At 44.9% G+C, this 7,690-nt stretch overlaps 1 long non-coding RNA gene across 1 annotated transcript; it reads right to left on the bottom strand.

Annotated features, from left to right (window-relative positions):
• Positions 1-4,877: 4,877 nt before the first annotated feature.
• On the bottom strand, positions 4,878-7,563 carry LOC123083456 (uncharacterized). The gene is made up of 3 exons (XR_006439304.1): positions 7,136-7,563; positions 5,659-6,566; positions 4,878-5,551 (listed from the first exon to the last, which is right to left on the bottom strand). It is a non-coding gene; the product is annotated as an uncharacterized lncRNA (long non-coding RNA).
• Between the last annotated feature and the right edge of the window lie 127 nt (positions 7,564-7,690).

Below are 7,690 nucleotides of genomic sequence, written 5' to 3'. Positions count from 1 at the left end.
ATGTTAGTCCACTACAAGAAACAAAGAAGTTCTTATCCTCGAATTTTGACATAACAGATCTTGGTGAAGCATCATATGTTTTGGACATAGAAATTCACCGAGATAGAAACAATGGAGTCTTACGACTACTGCAGAAAGCATATTTAGAAAAGGTTCTTAAAAAGTATAATATGCATGCGAGTAAAGCCACACCTGCTCCTATAGTTAAGGGCGATAGTTTTGGGAAATTCTAATGTCCCAAGAACCAGTACGAGATCGATCAAATGAAAGGAGTACCATATGCTTCGGCAGTTGGCGGCTTACAGTATGCACAAGTGTGCACTCGCCCTGACTTAGCATTTATCACCAGGCTACTCGGTAGATATCAAGAGAATCCAGGCATAGAGCACTGGAAGATGGTAAAGAAAGCATTGCGTTATGCGCAAGGCACGAAGGACTACATGCTAATATACAGGAGAAGTGATTCCCTAGAGATAAAAGGGTATTCAGACGCAGATTTTGCGGGGGACAAAGTTGATAGAAAATCCACGTCAAGATACGTATTCACCCTCGCTGGGGGAGCTATTTCGTGGAAAAGCTCCAAACAATCGATAGTTGCATCATCCATGATGTATGCAAAATTCACAGCATGCTTCGAAGCCACGGGGCAGGCGATATGGCTAATGAAATTTGTACCCGACTTGAAAGTGGTAGATTGTATTCACTAACCATTAAAGATGTACTGTGACAACCAGCCCGCAGTATTCTATACTCACAACAACAAGTCGAGTAATGCTGCCAAAACAATAGAGATAAGGTATTATGTTGTGAAAGATAAAATCCAGGATCAAACTATAAGTCTTGAGCATGTAAGGACAAAAGATATGCTTGCGGATCCGCTAATGAAAGGCTTACCACCCAATGTGTCCAAGGAACACTTAGCCGACATGGGTTTAAGGAAAAGCCTTATGATTCCTGGATAGGCCCAAAAGGAACAGAATTTGTTTCTAAACATAACGTATGTTGTAGCTGTATGATTCTATCGGCAATTAAGCTGTGACGATGAAATATGCTCTATGTTCCAATATGTGACGAAACAAATAAACTAGAAAGTATAAGGTTAAAAGTAAAGTTGAGATCAAGGGGGAGAATGTTAGGTTGATCTCTATCCCGTTCGAACCCAATAGGTCAAACAGGCCCCTGACTTGCGCCCTGATCGGGGGCGCCCAACCAAACCATGGCTGGTGGCCCCCTATGACCCATGCTATATAACAGAGGCGGGGTCCGGGGCATGACTCATGAGGTTGACCGCTGCCACAAACCCCATCGAACACTCCCTACCGATCTAGGGTAAGCGCGGTGCTCACGGGAAGCACACCACCGCCACCTTGAGGCTGTAGTGCCGCAGCCCGCGGTAAAACCACTGCACCGAGGTCGCCCACTCCAGGCTATCCCCGAGGCTGCACCGACCCTCGCGCTGCCGCTGCGTCGCCCCGTCGGGCCGTAGCGAGCGTGGCATGCGACCCCTCCAACCGCCCTGAGGTCTTCCCCGCCGTCGCCCCGACCTACCAGCCACCGTTGTGTCACCTCTTCGGTTCGTAACGCTAAGACCCATGGTACACCGCCATCCACGCGCGTTGACTTCCACGTGATATACGCCGCACCGCCTCTACTTCGAGCACCGCCGTCGTGCTCCTTCTCTAGCCGCCGCCACCTCCTTAGGTCGTCGCCGCAGCTGCTCTTCTTCCGCGGCTCCATGGCGACTACCTCGACACCGGCGACCACCGACTGGACACCGACCACGGCGTTCTTCGCACGGCTACCTCGACCACGGATCCATCACCTACACTCTCGACTACCACGACAAACTGCACAAAGGGCTATAGCCTTGCTTGAGCAACCTCGTCGGTTCCCACTCCAGCCACGACTCCGTGATGCATCGACCGTTATAACTGTGTGGGAGGGGGGGTGTCTGTCGGCTTGCCTTCGGATTATTCTCCAGTCTCACCGTCTGCGTTGCTACTGTTGTGACTGCGGGGGGATGTAGAGTATATTGATTATTAGGAAAGACGAGATAGACTAGGATTTGTTCTGACTTGTCTTGTACTCCAAGTAGATCATTGTACTCCTATATATATGCCCACGAGTCTCAAGCAATACAACAACTATTCCACCAATATCTCTCTCTCTTTTAACAGCATGCCAACAACTGTCCCTGGCTGTGGCACGCACACACGCATGCATCCGCCCAATTGGCCATGGCACGCACCCATATGTAGGCATGCCAACAGCCGCCACTACAGGCGAGACCGGGCGCGTGCGTGGCGGCGAGCTGGTTGCACCCACCAGTCCTGGCGTCGATCCGGACCAGGGAGAATCAGAGACGTCGAAGGCGAGGTGACCATGGTCGGATTCCATAGTTGCAACGATGAGGGCGACAAAGCTCGCTTGATAGACCTGCTAGTCAGGGCTCATCGGGGGTATTCGTCGACCATTGCCCGATGGCACTGCCGAAGATAGGGATGGAAGGGGATCCGGAGGTCAGGGTGGGGATGGTCTGTGTGCTACTGCTGCCCTCCATATGTGCTGGCGGCCAGCGCGTACAAGCTGCTCGATGAATTGCTCCATAGGAAGAGAGATGTGTTGAAGAACAACATTAAGTCATTGACATATGGAACCCACGTCATTACTGCCATCCCCACCTATCCCTATCTTCGGCACATATATAGGGTCGCGCTATTAGTCACCCAAGGTGAAGAATAGTTATTCCTCACCCCACCCATCCCGTGCCAAGGCAAGGCGGCCGAGTGAGCTGATCCAAATATTCGACCACGTCTCCACAAAACGTAACTTTACGGCGGATGCACCACATCTCCACAAAACGTAACTTTACGACAGATGCACAGTAATCTTATACCGTAACTTTACATCCAGCAAGACCACGCACTTCCATCCCCAGCCAGATGCACAGTATTCTTACACCGTAAGTTTACCCCCAGTTCAAGCCGTTTTACCAAGAGGAAAAAAACTACGGATGAGAATTTGGAAGCACCTAAACTAGCCGGTCACTTGGACAACTACGTTTCCCCCAAAAAAACAATTGCACAGCTACGAAATGTAAGAAAATCTGAAGCTAGGTAAGAATACTGGAGCCAGCTTAACAAAAAAAAAGCTAGTGAGAGGCAGTTTGCAAACAACTGATGTAAGAAATTTAGAAACCAGTGTAAAATAATAATGTCTGCTGCTGCTACACACTGATTGACAAGGTTCGAATTCGCGGTAACAATGAGTATTCTCGCTGCCAACAATACATAAGAATTAAGCTGAGGGACTCTCTTTTAAAAGTGGCGAATACAAAGGGTTTCCTCCGCACAAAAAGCTAGGGTTTCTGCCTCCCGCCGCCGCCGCCGCAGGTCCGCCTCCTCTCCGGTGGCCCTAGGGCCATGGGGGCGCGGTGAATCTCGGCAAGGGCCGGCGGGAGGGCTCCGTTTTTAGTTGTTTCTTTTAGTTTTGCTAGGGTTTGTGTCCTGATCAGGAAGACGAGACGGTGGCGGCTCCCTGAAGATGGAATAAAGGTCTCCCCACCTAGCCCCCGTTCCAGCGGTGCCTCTAGCATCATTGGTGGGCGTGTGGAGGTGTGTCTCCGGCGGATCTATGTTTGGTGGATTTGCTCGGATCTCGTCGTTGTTCGTCTACATTCGTGTGTCTTAGGATTGGATCTTTCTGATGTACGTTATTCTTCATCTGCGACAGTTGCTGTACTGGTGCGCTGGTCCTACGGGACCTTAGCACGACGTCTTTCCGACTGTCTACTACAACAAGTTGTGCCCGACTCCGGCGATGGAGGGGTGATGACGGCGGCGCGCCTTCGGCTCGCTTTAGTGCTGTTAGTTGTCGCTAGGTGGTCTACGGATCTGGATGTAATTTCTATTATTTCTGGTATTTGTTGTACTGCCATGATTGAAAATGAATAAATTGGAAATTTTCTTGTAAAAAAAATACATAAGAATTACACGACTAGTATAGTACACAACATCAATCGTGGCCTCATGTACCACTAAAATAAAATAAATACTGTAATTAATCTGTGTGACAAATTACACAAGGCAGGCTGTTGACGCATTTGGTCTTGTCAAAGGAATTCAGCTATTGTCACAAGAATACTGTAGGGGTTGAGTTCGCAGCAGCATTAGTTCCTTTGTTATGCGTCCTTCTTCAACAGTGACTGTGTCAACGTGGACGCGGATTTTTAGAGCTTAGGCTCATGGACACCCTCTATCCATACCCTTCAATATAGCTTTGAGATCCGTGCTAGACAACTAACTTACTGTGTAAATTTTTTTCTTTTTTGTTGCTTCCAAATAAAACAACATATGAACTTCAAACTTCGCAGAATAGCAAAACATTCTTACTACAATGAGAGAAAAAACTTATAGATTTTTTTGACGGATATTAATATACAAAATGAGATTTTCTTTATTAAAAAATGTTATTTTTAATACTTATGATGGACGAAAAAATCTGAAAGTTTTTTCTCTCATTGTAGTAAGAATGTTTTGCTATCTTGCAAAATTTGTAAGTTCATATGTTGTTTTATTTGGAAGAAACAAAAAAGAGAAAAGTTCTTGCACGAATCGCGATGCAGAGATGGATGGCCAGATAAGGGGGTGCACCTAAGCTTATGCTCCACAGGATATTTTCCTGTGTCAACGGTACTGTCTTCAGCTGCTAGATGTATTAGCAGAAGTCGCAAAGTTCAAATTGCACCAGGGGCAGTAGAATCTGTAGTAGCAACACTATGTGGTAATAAGAAAAAGGACCATTGACTGGCTATATCCTTGCAAATCGTTAATATAAATGCAAGGATATAAAATGAAATGTGCATCAACCTACGATCACATGAACTCTTGTTATCATTAATTGAATATAGTATACAAAAGCAATTCAAAACTGAGAGCTGGAGTATTAAAAATAGTACTCCCTCCGTCTTAAAATAAGTGTCTCAACTTTGTACTGACTCTAATACAAAGATATACTAAGGTTGATACACTTATTTTGGGACGGAGGGAGTACAAAATAAGATTACACGATGAAATCAATAGAAGAGAACTTTGAAAATGGAGGATCAATAAAAATGACAAAAACAAAGCTTGGAACGACAATTATGCTACGAAATTGACAGGCGTAAACGGAAAGATGTGGTTTACAAGATTGTACATCCGTGCATATTAGGGGATGCTTCTAGTGATTGATTTTTGTTGTTAGTATCTTCAGCCATAGATTATTACAACACTATAGGTAGGAGGGAAGAATAATATGTTAATCCAAAATGATTTGTGTATAAATTCATTTGGCCTATAATCCGTTAATTGGAAAACAAAAAATGGAAAGTATGGAGAGAAGTGGTCCTAAAATAAAAAGAATATGGAGAAAAGCTCGACCTTTTGACAATGTTTCCATTGTAATTGAAGATGGATGTAGCTAGCCATTGTATTTCGAGGTCCAGCCCACGTTCTCTCTGAAATCTTCTCACTTTTCAGTGGACATTGACTATGAACATATCCAGATGACACTGCAAAAAAGAGATGGAGAAAGTGTGAGACTCAAGAGGCATAAAATGCTTACCAACTAATCCAATCGAGTAAAGAGGAGACCAGCGCATATCAGAATATAGCATACCCAGCCCATATGGCACAGGAGAATTCACAAAATTTGCAATCCTTTTGGAAGATATGCTATTACAACCGCAAGGAGCAGAATGACTCATCACCATCTCATGATCTATACAAATTAACCAGGCACATCTCCAACTTTTGGATGAGTTTCACTGCAGGGTACAACCATCATCATGTTATTCGAATAAAAACACACATGAGGTAAATGTGTTCCGCAGAATAATCACAATAATGTTACTCAAGCAGTCAACAGAGGAGAGAATAGCAGGTTGCTTTCAAAGGTTAGAAAATTAACGCTAGATAATACAGTGGCAGTGTGGCACAATAAGAAACTGTCTACTCCTGGTGTTATAAACAAAAATAATAATTCGTCCTTAGATCCTTAACTGTGTGCCAAGATGACTGATTTAACCTCATAGTAAGAAGTACATCAGGCCGAAATAAACCAGGCCCGACACACATCTCCATTCCTATTCTGTTAGATAATTGTACCAGTTTCTGAAGAAAAAAAGATTACTATGGGTCAGACTCATATCTTGTCATGTGGGTCAAACACTACAGTCAGTCGGCACCGCCGCATATCAAGGGACGCAAAAAGGCAATGATAATCAGGATCCTGTGCAGGATCCAACTAAAGCCTAGATAAACCTTCCTGTCTTAGGTTCTGTCAGATTTTATTTGCAAGTATTGGTTGGTGTTTAGAATCAGAAGACCTAGTTGGTTCGGTATGTATCTCTAGTTGGTTGGCTGATATACAAGGCATAAAGTACTCATGAATTTGACATGAAACAAATAAACCAAGAAAAGGGGAGGATCTCAACTTCTGATCCACAGCTGCATATCTCCATCACGTGCAACACCACCTAAACTCAAACCATCTCGCCCCAGACCTCCCACCTCTATGACTACATCCTACGTAATACAAGTCGACATATATCTGCATTTCTGAATCACTCAGCACGATGCTTAATTTCTGCAACAGATTAGTGGAGGCTTGTCGGCATTGTTTGTTGATCTCTTAGCTAGCATGAACAAGATGTCATTGAGCATCACTGTTTCTGATTTAGAAATTCAAGTAATATCTAAATAAAACAGAAAATAGGAATACATGAAACTTTTAGCATTAAAAGCATACAAAAGGAATACTAGATTGCATATACTGGAACCGGAAGCATATGTCACAGATCCCGTCCAAGACAGAAACGAACCCTTCAGTGAGAAGTAATTGTTTCACTTGAGCACTCGGAGTAAAGCTCAAGACGTCTGAAAGAGCAATTGTTCTCAAGTATTTAATTGCGTATCTCGACAACTATTTCTAAAATCAATTTCCACGCAATGTTCCTTTCATCAACGCATGATGGTCTATAGCATATATAAAAGCTACTTGATGTCCAGTAATAGCAGATCGATCTTGCTACCACGAAATTACTAATTAAATAGCCGCTCTTGTCTATATATAAATAGAATAGAAAGAGCTTGACCTTGGCATCAACAATCTTGTGGAACTGAAGGCGGACGTGGGATAGCTTCTGGACAAACGGTCGCCAAGCTTGACCTTCATCTCTGCAAGGCAATCAGCAGATCTAGCAGGGTGAGCAGAGATGGGAGGGATACAAAGAGAAGAAGAGGGAGCGATTGTGAGGAAGGTGCAGAACCTGCACCCGAGCCGGCCGTCTAGCACAGGGAGATTGGCGGCAGTGGGAGACTCTGGATCCAATTTATCTTTAGATGCAGGTGGAGGGAGGGGAAGGCGGTGAGGGAATGAACAGCGGCGTGTACAGGCAGTTGAGTCTGCGGTGGAAGGAGGAGGTGCAGGGATCCTATCGCGACGTCGGAGGGAGTGGAGGAATGATGGCGTCGCCGGCGGCGGAATCGGAACAGATGGGGGAGGAGTGGGACATCGGGTTTTCTAACGATGGTATTGGTATGGAGGTGAGCGTGCGTCCGTAAATTTACATCGGCACATAAATAATCTTAGGACCTCGGTAGGGGTTCGCTCTATGGACCAAGGTGAAGAATAGGTTATTTCTCACCCT

Source organism: Triticum aestivum, chromosome 4A (assembly GCF_018294505.1).
Source record: "Triticum aestivum cultivar Chinese Spring chromosome 4A, IWGSC CS RefSeq v2.1, whole genome shotgun sequence".
NCBI lineage: Eukaryota > Viridiplantae > Streptophyta > Magnoliopsida > Poales > Poaceae > Triticum > Triticum aestivum.
The sequence above is the reverse complement of the archived record's forward strand: the minus strand, read 5'-3'. Positions and strand labels throughout refer to the sequence as shown.